This window comes from Danio rerio, chromosome 19 (assembly GCF_052040795.2).
Source record: "Danio rerio strain M-AB ecotype USA chromosome 19, GRCz13ab, whole genome shotgun sequence".
In the NCBI taxonomy this organism is placed as follows: Eukaryota; Metazoa; Chordata; class Actinopteri; order Cypriniformes; family Danionidae; genus Danio; species Danio rerio.
In genome coordinates, this window is record NC_141039.2 from 14944472 (window position 1) to 14958768 (window position 14297).

The 14297-nt window shown below is 38.2% G+C and overlaps 1 long non-coding RNA gene across 1 annotated transcript; it reads left to right on the top strand.

The window, feature by feature from the left end:
- Nucleotides 1–4831: 4831 nt before the first annotated feature.
- LOC141379041 (uncharacterized) lies at nt 4832–14055 on the top strand. Its single transcript, XR_015516616.1, has 2 exons — nt 4832–7174; nt 12466–14055. It is a non-coding gene; the product is annotated as an uncharacterized LOC141379041 (long non-coding RNA).
- Nucleotides 14056–14297: the final 242 nt, after the last annotated feature.

A 14297-nucleotide genomic window follows, 5' to 3' on the forward strand; every position in this document is an offset into this window, starting at 1 on the left:
ATGAATTTTAATGACAACCTTTAAATTATCAAAATGTAAAGGTGCATTTAGTAGATTTTTAGCATAGAATGTTAACACTAGCTCTGCTGCTAGTGTAGCAAAGGCCAGCTAGTGAAATGCTGTCCCGACAAACCTCATTCCTATGACCCCTAAAGGTGCTCTAGTGCCATGGTCTTTAGCCATAATAATTTTCGGTGCAACTGACTACTATATGTAGAGTCACCAGTTTGGTTCCAGTTTAGTTGGGTTATGTAGGACCGGCAGGGTTACATTGGTCCAGGGATGGGAGTGAGGCTTAGGGAAGTGAGTGTAGCGGAGGCCAGATAGTGAAATGCTGTGCTGGTAGACCTTACTCCTCAGACCTCTAAAGTTGCTCTAGCGACAAATGCTAGAGGCTATGGTCTTTAGCCTCCTTATTAGAGCAACCAACTACCATACATTGAGTAGTCGGTTCGATCCAGCTTAGAGCGGGTTGGGTGATGTAGGACCGGCGGGGTTACAACATCCTCCGGGTACTCAGGTTTCCCCCACAAGTCGAAAGACATGCGGTATAGGTCAGGAGTATCCAAACTCTGTCCTGGAGGGCCGATGTCCAGCAGATTTTAGCTCCAACTTGCCTCAACACACCTGTAAAGCTGCGGTCACATTAGAGTTTGAGCATGCGAAATTCTGTTGTGCGGCGCTGCGAAAAGAGGCAGGATTAAACAAGCTTATTAGACATTTAAAAAGCGAGCGATTGCTCCATGTTTTAAATTTCTGTCCAGAGATGTCATGTTTTGAACCACGATAGGTCTCACGCATTCAAGTGATGCCATTTCGCAGATCAGAGATTATCAAGCTTGAACTTTGCACTGAAGCAACCTGCGAAAGTTGACACATTACCTTGCGTTTCCGGTCTGAAGAATTTGCGTGCGTATGAATGGAAGTCTATGAGGAGAAAAGCCCATGGTGACCGCAGCTTAAGGATGTTTCTAGAAAGCCTAAAAAGAGCTTGATTAGCTAGCCCAGGTGTGAATTTTGCAGGACACCGGCCCTCCAGCACAGAGTTTGGACATGCCTGGTGTAGGTGAATTGGGTAAGCTAAACGTCCATAGTGTATGTGTGTCCATAGTTCATGTGTGTGAATGAGAGGGTTAACGATGATGGGTTGCAGCTGGAAGGACATCCGCTTTGTAAAACATATGCTGAATAAGTTGGAGGTTCATTCCGCTGTGGCGACCCCTGATTAATAAAGGGACTAAGCCAAAAAAAATGAATAAATAAAATGCTGCAGCAAAAGTCCATCATCAAATTGGTTCAGTATTATTATCTCCTAGAACTCTCGTCACCGTGGGTTCATTGCATTTTGTCTTCATCTTTTGAGGAGCTAGTAATTCATATTATAAGAAAAAAGGCCCACAGTGTTCTCCTACCTCAGCAAATTCAATTTATATCTGGCTTGTTTTTCAGGAAGTGATCATTTTGTTCTCTTTGACTTTTGTTCTCTTTGAAGGTGCTTCACTCGCAAATGTTTTATGCTATATTTCATTTTTAAGTTTAATTCACATCTTTGGATAAAACATAGCTAGTGTGTGCAATTCTGTCTGACAATTAGTGAAAAACTGGGGGTCACATTACTCTTTTTAGAGTAAGCTTTTGTCAGTATTTCCTTATAAGAGTCTTAATGAAAACACAGCTTATTTCTTAATGGTTAGTACCTTTTATATTAGGCTACTGAATGAAATACTATGTGGATGCACACTTGCACATCCAAGCTGAGACACCCAGCCTCAGACAAACGCATTCAGTAGAGCTAGTGACATCACTGTGAGGCATAGGGTCAGGGCGGGAGTTAGGTGCCTCAGCTTGCATCTGCACATCTCACTGAATGTGTCTTTAATGCAAAGAATTGGTGAATTATCATTCTAGATCCCCAATTTGATCACACAACAACCTCAGAACATCTTTTTCTACATAACCATGTGTTAAAGCTTCTCAAAATTGTATGCTTTGCGGGTATCTTTTAATAGTTTTGCACGTGTAGCTTGCTAAAATGTCTGCATATCTACTGCAAACACAGACCTTATCATGCTGTGGCGTGCTACGAGGTCTCTTGTTTTCATGGGAATTTTATTTCTCAGCGTTGGGGAACTTGAGGTGCAGGAATGTAACAGCAGGCAGCTAGCCGTGGTCTCTTTCCTCTCCTCAAGAGTGGCGGGTTGTGGATTGCGCTTTGGCAACAGGATACTCCAGTATGGCCATGAAACATGTTCATAAGTTCAAAACAGAACCGTAACTAAGGAGTGCCGTAAATATCCTCAAGCTGTGTGACTGTGGAGTTGCCATGACTCTGTTTCTGCTGCGGGACATCCTGCTAACTGTACGTCGGTTAGTCTCTGTCATGTGTTGAGAACTGTTGGCTGCTCTTGTCGGTTTCAGAATACATCGCAACGAGACACCATATTTAGTGTCACCCAGATATTGATGAACAATGGTTAGTCATTTGTATCAGATCAGCACGCTGTCAAAACTCTATAAACATTCCCGGAGTTAGGATAAACCTGTCTCATCTCAAATCTTACAATCAGTTCTTCGTGGACACAGACGTTTAGTAGGCTAGGCGTTATTAGATTAGCGTGTTTATCTGAAGGATGTTCTGCCATTGATTCTTTGAATGTTACAAATAGTGCGATTGTGGCTTGATGAAAAGCGTGCAACATCAGCATCTGATCTTGTTCCATGTAAATATCTTGGCTTTTTGATTTGCGTGCTCATTAATGAATAAAGACAAACAGTTGCTGCCTGAAAAACAAAACACCAGAAGTGTAGAGGTCAATGTTGTACGCTGGTTTAATCCCTTTTGCCATCTGCTTGTCTTGATAATGGAACACAGTGCGGTGTTTTCACAAAATGAACAACTTTATTGCCAGCATTTGGTACACCAAATCCCAGATTAATGACACCATTTAACGGGGACATAAAATTGTTTGTGCCACACTGCATTTGTGACACACAATACAATAGCAGCATTTCACTGCTTTTAAATAGCCGGTCATCAGTTTCTGTGGCATGGTAGTTACAATATTAGCATATTATTTGTATTTGTCAGGTAACTAAGCAAATATAAGATTGTTAAACTTTATTGTATATCTTCTAGAGGTTTTTTGGGAGCTTAATAATTTGCAGCTTTCAACGTCAGCCAGGAATCTGTTTACATGATCCCGAACTGCAGCAACAAACACTTCAGAGGAGCTACCAAACACTGGATTTTCAAAGTTTGTTTTCATGATTAAAATCTTTAACAACAGTCAAACATTTTGTTTCAGGCACAGAGTAGAATATGACAGAAATGTGTTCATATTTCCTGATTTGGGAACATACTATTTTCTGAACTTGGCCGACCATCTGGATCACTGAGTGTTTTTTATTTCATTCCTTGCTAATTCTTATCTAAAAGGAAATATCTGCAACATTTGCAGATGACCAATGAAATACACCAACAGTCTATTATAGCATGCCAGTCAGTTCGTGAAATCCCTAAAAGGACACCTATGATGCAAAATAAACTTTTAGAGCCTGTTTGGACAGAAATATGCATAGGTATCATGTGTACATATGTCATATTTGAGTGATGTCATATGATGTCATGTGTCATATTTGAGTGATATAAACAGAACAAGTATCATTTAAAAAATTTCCTAGGATTCAAATCCCAGCAATATTGAGGCCTACCCCACCATGACGTAGAAGTGTGGTTTACCCCACCAACCGATATTGTATTATCATGTCTCAGTATTAACAAGTATTATTATGTCCACAACACAGGATTTGCAAAGAAACTATGATTAAATTATCTGTTCCAACCTTCCTCTCTCCCTCGTGAAGCTAATATGGTAACTGAAACTGCAATTCATCGAAAATAAACTAAGCCTGGCTCCACATTTCCATTGACACAATGTTAAAATGGCCAACTTTACAACAGAAAATAGGTTTACAGCAAGATACAAAAATTTTTTTTGGTGTGTGTATATAGCCAATATTATCCTTAATGACAATTGTGAGGGGGTGAATTTTTTTAGAACTCATCTGTTTCTTTATATTTAGTTATATTAAGTCTGCATAATTAAGGGTGTGGCCACTTAAGTGGCAGCTAAGTCTCGCTGATTGTGTCACATCGCATCAGCTGATTCCGGCTGATTAGCTGCTGAACTCTGCATATACATTATATTTTTGTGTTGTTTTATGTAACTTTACACAGTCAACTGCATTTTGGAATTCTTTCTTACAATTATCAGATGATATGGCATGCCGTGTGCACTTTATTGTGCTCACAAACCATTTAAGTGGTTTCCATTTTCCAGGTGAGTGAAATTATATACTTTTATACCATATCTATAAATGTATTTGTTTTATTTAAGATCATTTATCTATTATAATTTTCTTTAGAACTTGAAAGTACTCCAGAATCTGAGAGATTGATTAGCTGTAGGCTATAAAACAGTCATCTGAAATGTTGTGATACAGTGTTTTGCCTGGATTTCATAAATAGCCTTGCATTTATTAGCACAGCCTATATTTGAAGTATTGAAAGTAATTAATGTTTTCCTCCCTTAAAAAAAACATCATAAGAGCAATGTTTAGTGGCTTAATATATTACAACAGTATTTTTAAAAGACTAAACACTTTATAGATATAGTACTAAACCAACCACGTGGTAAGAACACAAATAAGTTGCAGTTAGTAAAATATTAAGCGTTTCTCCCAAAAAAGCTTGTCTAAGCAAATTGCTAGCAGGCATCTGTAGCTCCGCTCATGCTTCACCTCTTTGCCCTTTTTTGGTAACCCCCAGTTTGCACAATGATGCTTGAACAAAATGGCAATGGTTGGCTACGCCTACTTGTAGCTTCATTTGCGCTCTTTAGAAACCTATGGGTGATGTCACACATACTACATCAATTTCTTTTACAGTCTATGGTTGCCGCAAATAGATGAGCAAAAACTGTGTGTGAGCATACACACAGTAGAGTTTAGATTCTCTGCCTGAGCCTAGACTTGACCCAACATTTCCTGCCACTATCTTTGGGCCAGGCTGGACCGTGATCAAGCATTTGCATTTTTTTTTGTTGTTTTTTTTTTTTGTCATTACTTAATTAGCCTAATTGAATGGAAAGCTATACACAAATCTATAATGAACACATTTGATTACTGTTTGTGCTCATTTAAGACAAAATTATTTGTTTTTGAAATAAAAGATAAAAGGATGGACATGTTTGCATATTAATAACTGTATTTGTCTGTTTAAAAACTGCTGTCGCCGCATCGATCCACCTGTCAGTCTCACGCTCCATCCTTCCCTCACTCGTGAACAAAACCCCAATATACTTGAACTCCTCCACCTGGGTTAAGGACTTTCCTCCAACCTGGAGATGGCAAACCACCTTTTTCCTGTAGAGCACCATGGCCTTGGACTTGGAGGTGCTGATTCTCATCCCTGCCACGTCACACTCGGCAGCAAACCACCCCAGTGCATGCTGAAGGTCCATGTTCGTAGAAGGTAACAGAACGATATCGGCTGCCAATAGCAGATGTGAAATCCAGTGGTCCCCGAACCAAAAAAGTCTGACTTATTGATGGCAATGTGAACCAAACTCCTACTCAGGGACGAGACAGCCCTTAACAAAGCCCTTAATCCCATACTCCCACAACACCCTCTACAGAATGCCATGAGGGACATGGTCAAATGCCTTCTTCAAGTCCACAAAACACATGTGGACTGGTTGTGCATACCCCCATGAAGCCTCGAGCACCCTGGTGAGAGTATAGAGCTGGTCCAGTGTGCCACGGTGCGGAGGAAAACCGCACTGTTCCACCTGAATCCTAAATTCAACCATCGGCCGGATCCTCCTCTCCATTACCCTGGCATCGACTTTTCCTGGGAGGCTAAGAAGTGGGATCCCCCTATAGTTGGAGAACACCCTCCGGTCCTCTTTCTTAAAAATGGGAACCACCACCCCTCTTAGGTCACCACATATCCATTGACCTAAGATACACCCGCTGCTTTGGTGCTGACATACCACCACAGTCAAATCGGAATGATATAAACACAACGTCTCTTTGTTTTAAATGTCCTGATGTTAAAATAGGATCCAAATCCTAGTCATTTTGAGTCCCATCGCAACGTGTTGTAGGAGTGCAGTTTTAGCATGTCAAAGAGGACGATGTTCCAGAACTCCCCCAATGATTGTGTGAATGCAATAGACCAATAGTAGGTCAAAAAACTCTCCAAAAAGTTTGATTTGTGAGCTTTTTTAAACTGCCAAAACAAACTTTGTTTTGGCTGAAGTTTGAGGATATGCTCATTTGTGTTCATTCATTGATTTAGTTTGAAGTATTCTAGGGATTTAAGCCATACATATTATGTAATTAATGACTATAGAACCACTAATCTACTTGGTAGCTTAAGATGCCACACAGCAACACACACCCAGTCAAAATAACTTTACTGCCGATTGTTGAGACCTCAGAGGCATCGACTATTTGTTTATAATGAGCTATCTACAGTATGATTTAAAGTAAGCATACAAACTGGAATACAGACCAGTGGTCAATGTTCACAATAATTAAGCTGCTGAAACTGTTAACTCCAAATCTCTCTAACCGGATGAGGTGAATCTTCTGGTAATCACAGTACTGTACACAACTTGAAAGAAAGATTCCGCTTCATTTGCTGTCAGGAGGATGTAACATCTTTTCCTTAAAAGTAAGCTTTGTCAACCTGAATCTCATGCAGCTATCCAGTTTTCTGTCGGAAATGTCTTGGCCCCCTTTGGTGTGGAGAGAGAAGGATATGGGTATAGGGCCTGACCTTTCTCTCCAGCTCTCAATTACTTGTGGTGTTTGCTCTCATTTGAGTTGACGTTTAGTTCCTTCCGGTGACCTCGGAGGCAACCTTTGTAGCACTGCTATCATGAGATGAACAAAGAATGAGGATCTTCAAGGATCTGCTGGCTCGGAATGGGGTAGTTTCTAGTTATGTTACAGGACATTGTGTTTTTAGAAACCTTAAGCACACTTTGTTGAGGTAATGAAGATTTTATTAAAATACAATTACAATTGCATTAGACTGAATGTTAATCTCCTTGTCAGGCAGCACTGGAGCAGCGAAGAGAGTGGACCAAAGCGCATTAAACTCAAGGTATTAACAAATGAAAGGAACAAAACATAAGATACAACTTAAATGCTTGTATGTGTATTTGCACCAGCTCTGTAAAGCAATGTGTAAATTTGGGCTGTCTAATAGATGTCAAGAATAGGCCAAAACTTGACGAGTCATCAAATAAACAGAAAGGAATGACTACACATATAAAGTCTGTCTAACCTGTCTATTTTATGACTAGTCTAGCTTTGGGCTATTCTTAGATGTCTATTAGATTTCCACTGACAGCCCAGGTTTAGCCATGTTTTAACCAAGCTGTCAGTGTTTAGATGTCTATAGACATCTATTAAACTCAAAATTGTTTGCTGGGAAGTGTTACCTATAATGTAGTAGTTTAAACCAGGGGTCACCAATCTCGGTCCTGGAGGGCCGGTGTCCCTGCAGGGTTTAGCTCCTACTTGCCTTAACACACCTGCCTGGATGTTTCAAGTATACCTAGCAAGACCTTGATTAGCTTGTTCAGGTGTGTTTTATTAGAGTTGGAGCTAAAATCTGAAGGATCAGGAACAAGTTTGGTGACCACTGGTTTAAACTGTCAAATCATGTATTTGTTAAGGTGCATGATTGGAGTCTTAACCCTCTTGTTGACTTACAGGTCAAAAATAACCCAGGCAACTTTTAACAACATAAAAAACTTTTTTTATCTTGAAATTTGGTGACCTTTTCTAAACCCTAACATTAGAAAAGAATTTAATTATTTCTATACATTTAGGGTACAACAGGTGTACTTTGGCTCAATATTGACCCACCAGATAAAAAATAAAATATATTTTTACACCACAAAAAATATGAAATATGAATAATGAATACAGTGTTGAAAAACTTTTACAGTTATGCAGGTATTTTAGCATTATAAAATATACCCTTTACTTCAGTCAAAATTAAGTGGTGCCCTCTGATTAAACATTGATGAAATACACCACATCGATGAGGAAAACCTAAACATTCTCTAAACATTGTGAGGAAGATGAGGTTGCCTCTTCATGCAAAATAGATTTGAGAATCGAATTTAAATTTAGCTGCTTTATTTTAAATGGTTTTGTGAAGGTGAGTCATTTTAAGGACGAATGATGTACAGTGGTTCCTCATTATTCGCGAGATTTACATTCTAAAAAGTAGTTAGCTTTTTTTTTTACAATTGTTATAGATGTTTTAAGTTTTTCTCAGACAAGCATTAACAGTTTTACACTTTTCTTTCTTGCTTAAACACTCTCAAAGTTAAAATATTCGTAGAAAAGTCCAGTATTAAAGAATGAAACTAAACATCAAAACCATTTGATCCTCATTTATTTATTCCGTAATGGTGCCTTACTTTCGCTTCTACTTCCTTCCTTCCTTCTACCTTCCTTTAGCATTTTCAGAAGTAAACATTTTTGTGCAATGGTTAGCATCTTCCTCTTCCTTTTGAGTGCTGCCACACGTAGCTTTGACTGTTTTGTCGACATTGTGTGGAGAAAACTTGCCAAAAGTCCAGCACTTTAGAGTCACACTGCTAGCAATTGAAAATTTATGTATATTTTGTAAGCTGGATGCATACTGTACAGGAGACACGGCACTGAGGAGATTAATTGACAATGGTCTACAGCCAGTCAGGACGCAGAACACAAATCCACAAAATGCAGCGAAAAGTGAACCGTGTTATAGCAAAGGACTGCTGTAAAATTCTAAGACAACAGAAAGCTTAAGCAAAATTTGCAGTTATCTTTGTTTGTTTAGCACTAGTCATGGTGCCAACATGGCAGACAATTTTCATAAAAGTTGAAAGATTTTAATAAATCTTAAACAGGTGTGCTTCAAGGATCACTTTTAGGCCTATTTGCATTTCTTTATGATGCTAAGTCAAAACTAATGCTAAGGCTTATTCTGAGATTCCATCCGTCCTTCATACCACTATATCCTATTTATGGGGAGTCCTGGAGCCTATTGCAGCAGGGAAACACCCTGGGCTGTGTTTCCCAAAAGCACAGTAAGCCTATATAGACCACAGAGATCATAGATTAGTGCCTGTGGTTTCTAAAATGTACTAGATTCCAATGCTTTTGAGAAATGCATCCCCAGACAGTTGGCCAAGGAAAACACATGCATTCTCATGCAAGACAGTACCTAGAGGAAACCTTTTGGCAATACATACAGTACTTCATTTTTCGACTGATTTTTTGTGCCTATGCTACTTATTGAACCTGTTCATTAAATTAAAACGGATAGTATATTTAATTTATTTTTACAACAAATGCAGGAATTGTTACTAGGACCTAAAGTCAGTTTCACAAGTGTATTTTCTGGTGGAGACACTATGGTGGAGACACTGTGGCTCAAGAGGGCAAACGTCATGTCTGTAAAGATCTCTGATTCAGCATGAGTGCACATATGCTGGACTCAGTTCATAATCCCCCACTTCAAAAAGACACAGACTGGGCAGAACTTTGGCTGTATTTTTATGCCTTTGTCAAATGTACTTTCATTAGGCGGCTCACATTTGAGTTAATCTCCATTTTTGACTGAATGCAGATGTAAGCACCTGTTCCCATGAGTATGTTGTATTTCCCACATGCCTTTGATTTCTGTCTGTATCCCTTTGTTGTAGTTATATGAATTCAGCTTGACGAATGGCAGAAAACTGAAGCTGTTTAAGCAAGTTATGAAGCATAATATGAACAACAGAATGTACATAATAACTAAATAAAATGAAGGCGATGTGGCTATCTGATATCTGAGCATGTAGAGTTGTACTGAATGTACAAAACACTCAATGGCAATTTAATTTTTGCAGTTTATAGCGGAAAGTAATTACTCTGATTAGGAGGTTTCAGCTTGTAAAAAGGTGTTTGCGTCCTTGCAAATAAAACAAAGCTGTCAACTGGGAGTCTTCTGACAACTATGAGTCGAATCATGTGACCACTCAACCACCTGATCAGCTTAGATGTTGCGTTCGTCATGCGTTCGACATGACGCACGGCTGCAGCCGGTGATCAACGAGATTAGTCGAGCGCAGGCGAAGTTGAAAACCGAGCCGTCAAGCCGGACTGCTTTACACTTCGGGGCTCAAATTTGCGGCAGTCATGATGACCGATCACATGATGGTGTCATCATCATTTATTTATTTATAGTAACAAAAGATTTACAGTACAAAAACAAAAAACTGAATTTTTTAAACAATAAGGGAATTATTAATAATCATGAATTATGAATAAGGAGAAATGAGAGGGTAATTTAAACATACAAATGAATAGACCTATTAAAAACAAGGCAATAAGCACAAATTCTAGGAGTTTAAACATCCCTCTTTAGGCTAATACTTCTTGTTTGAATATGCTAAAAGGGGGTTTGCATTTATTTACATTTATAGATATAAAACTTTCCAATATATTAGTGTAAAACTCAAAGGTGTTTTGATTAAGTCTTAAACAATGATTAAGATTATTTTGGATAATGAAAGCATTTTCAATGAAGCACTTTAATCCAAAAAGATTGAACAAAAGGACATTTCTAAAATAAGTGAGCTATACTTTAAGCAGAAGTTTCCCAGAAAGAGCATGTACATCAATGTCACTTTTAAAACTTGTATATAAACAAGTTTATATATATATATATATATATATATATATATATATATATATATATATATATATATATATATATATATATATATATATCCTTTTTTAATTATTTAATAAAACAGTTCTTTAACTTAATTTGTTAGGAAAGCTTAAGAGTTGCAGGATCAGTGATGATAATTATTTTATTTGAAGTCTGTAAGACTTATTTGATTTAATATTTAGGTTCTTCACTAAAATATATCATTTAAATCGTTTATGGAGCTGAAGGCAGTAAATAGTCTGTATAAAAACGGTTGAAAATAAACCTGTGCAAACAAGCCTTTATAACCAAATTATTTAACAAAAAATTATTCCTGCAGTAAAATACTTGTAGTCTTTTAATAAGCATGATGTGTCCAAGATATAAAAGAGGGTATAAAAAGCGAATTGTTTGATTTGAAACTTTTGAATCGGAAGTTGTCCAATAAGAAACTTGAAACACACAGGGTTGTTGTCATGCGGTGAACTCGTGTAATACTGGTGTCGTCATCGCAGTTCCAGCAGTCGCTCTTAATATGCTGCACTGGCTAAATCAGTCGTCTGATCTCGGAGCGTCAATCAGGACAGAATTTCTCACCAACATACACCATTTTAAGACAGATTTTGATAAATCTGCGCGAAGTCGAACGCACCTATTATGTACTTACTGAGTCTAAAAAATGAGCAGCTCTAGTTAGAACACCACTCATTGTATCTCATTACATAAGCAGTTTTTTTTCATCTGTCTATTGGATCCAAGCGCACATTGAAAAAATAAAGCAGATCTATTGGCTTCTGTAAATTTTAGCATACTTACATTAAAAAAAAAAAACATTATGTGACATTATAAATCAAGTTGTTTCCCAAAACCCAGTGAAAGAAATTCAACAATTGGCTCTTTTATTGGCCACATTCCTTTAAACAGGAGGCAGTCCAACTTTTAAAATGTTCTTTTATCCAACACCAAACTTTTATGTAAGACATTGTTAATGAGAGCCTTGTACAAATCCAATATTCCTCCTTATGATGCTGGTTTTCAAATACTTTCGGTAGGCCGCAATAAATTGCATCAACATCTGTCAGAAATGGCAGAGCGCAATTCCATCAAAGTTGATTTAATAACAGAGGGTATATTTAACATCTAAAACAACAAAACGTAATTTCCCTAACATACATAAAGAGCCCATTCAGTCTGTGACTGCTGTCATTTTTTTCTTTTAAAGAAGAAAGTAAAAACACACACATACACACACTGTAAAGAGAGAAAATAAGGACATATGGGTTCTGTTTTAAATATTAGCCAAAGGGTTTTATAGTTTTTTGAACTAAGACAAAATCCATATTAATATGCAGGTATTACTGGAATTGTTTAAGGTAAAAATAAATGCATCTGTCATTTATTCACTTTTATGTGATCTTAAACTCAACAGACTTTATTTCCTCTACACCACACAAAAACAGAAATGTTAAATAATGCACTGTTCACCTGTTTCTGAATAAAATTTTCTGCTATAAAGAAAATGCTCTCCATTTAACTCCATTTAATTTTTATTAGCAAGCTTTGACAATTTGTGTGATCTAATTTTTTTGTTCTGCAGCTTTAACATTTTGCATGAGTTATATTTAGCTGAAATGGCTGCATTGAAATAGTTATCTCAATCATTCATTCATTTTCATCTGCTTTTCCGTGGCCAGGTTGTAGGGGTAGCAGTCTCAGAAGAGAAACTCGGACTTCCCTCTCTCCAGACACTTCCTCCAGCTCCTCCGGGGGGGATCCCGAGGTGTTCCCAGGCCAGCTGAGAGACAACATAGTCCCTCCAGCATGTCCTGGGTCTTCTCTGAGGCCCCCTCTCGGTTTGACATGTATAGAACACATCCCTGTATGTGTCCAGGAGGCACCCGACAGATGCCTAAGCCACCTCAGCTGACTTGTTTTGATGTGGAGGAGCTGCGACTCTACTCTGATCTCCTCTCGGATGACAGAAGTCCTCATCCTATCTTTAAGTGTATGCTCTGCCAAACTCATTTCAGTACCTAGAATCCAAGATCTTGTCCTTTCGATCATGACCCAAAGCTCATGACCATAGGTAAGAGTCAATAACATTGTAATTACATTGTTAAAAACTACACTGTAAATACTACATTGTATAACATAGTAATTGCACTGTTATAACAATGTAATTACTATATTGTTAGAGCATTATAATGAAAGACACATGAAAGACATCATGACAGCTGTGTTGTCAATATTAATGGAAAACTCCACTTTTTTAAAATAGATTAATTGTAACTTCTGTTGAAGTTTTACCTTTTTTGCATACATTTAGCCAATCTCTGTGTCTGTCAGGACTTCTAGCTTTAGTTTAGCTCAGCTAAAATTATTGAATTAGATTAGATCATTAGCATCTAATTAAAAAAAAAAGGTTGATAATTTTATCATTTAAAACTAGACTAGACTAAACTAGACCTCTGTTCTTAAACTGTGTATTAGGGCCAACAGGAAAATTAAAAGTTGCCTATGTGTTGTACACTACCTGACAGAAGTATTGTCGCCTATCCAAGTTTTAGGAACAACAAATAACAGCTTGACTTCTAGGTAATCATTTGGTAGCAGAAGTGGCCTATATGAAAGGCAAATGTCAGGGTTCTGCCACTTTTGGTCTTGTAAATTCTTGTTTTGGTGGCAGAGCTCTGACGCTACTCATGTCTGGTCCTGTTTCTGTCTCTGTGTGCGCGCGCGCCGTCGTGGGTGTACGCAGAGTGTGTGCGCTGCCACTTGATGCCACTGCCCTCAGACGCACGCGCTCTTGTACTAGTGTTTGTGTTTGTTCTGTCAGCAGCGCGCTGCTTTATTCTCGGCGCCTCCGTCTAGTTGGTTTCAGTTTTGGTTGGCGCTGAGATGAAGCATGCGCGTTGCTTATGTGTGAGCGCACGGTAAGGTGTTTATCTATCGTGTGCTCGTGTCTTGTGTCTTTTGTCAAAGCACGTGGCTCGGTGTTTACATTGTGGTCACGTGCTTTTGTCGTGTGCTTCAGTGTTGTGTTATGTGAGCGCATGGCTTGTATTGTCTCTCTGTGTCATGCGCTCTCCCGTCTATTGTCTAGTCCCACCCTCCTTGTTAACCCATTATTAGTTAATTGTGTTCACCTGTGTGTCAATTTACTTTTTGCTTTATAATCCCCCTCATGTTTTCAGTCCTTTGCCAGTTCGTCATCACTTGTTGTTGTTTGAACCCTTGTCTTGTCATGTTTCCAGTCCTGTTCCTGACCAGCCAGCCCAGTGAAGTTTGTTTGTGTATGTATTTGTTTTGTTAATGTTTTCCCCCTCGGGGTAGTTTATTTTGCATTTTATTTTATTTTTATTATTTAATAAATTCCCATTATTCCTGCACTAGAGTCCTCGCTCCTTTTTCCCCATTTCCCATCACCAACCCTGACAGCAAAGGCCTCTAGATAATGCTTATTTTACCAAAAAAAAAAAAAGATCATGCCTTGATTTTTAATGATTTAATTAGCACAGTAATGTCT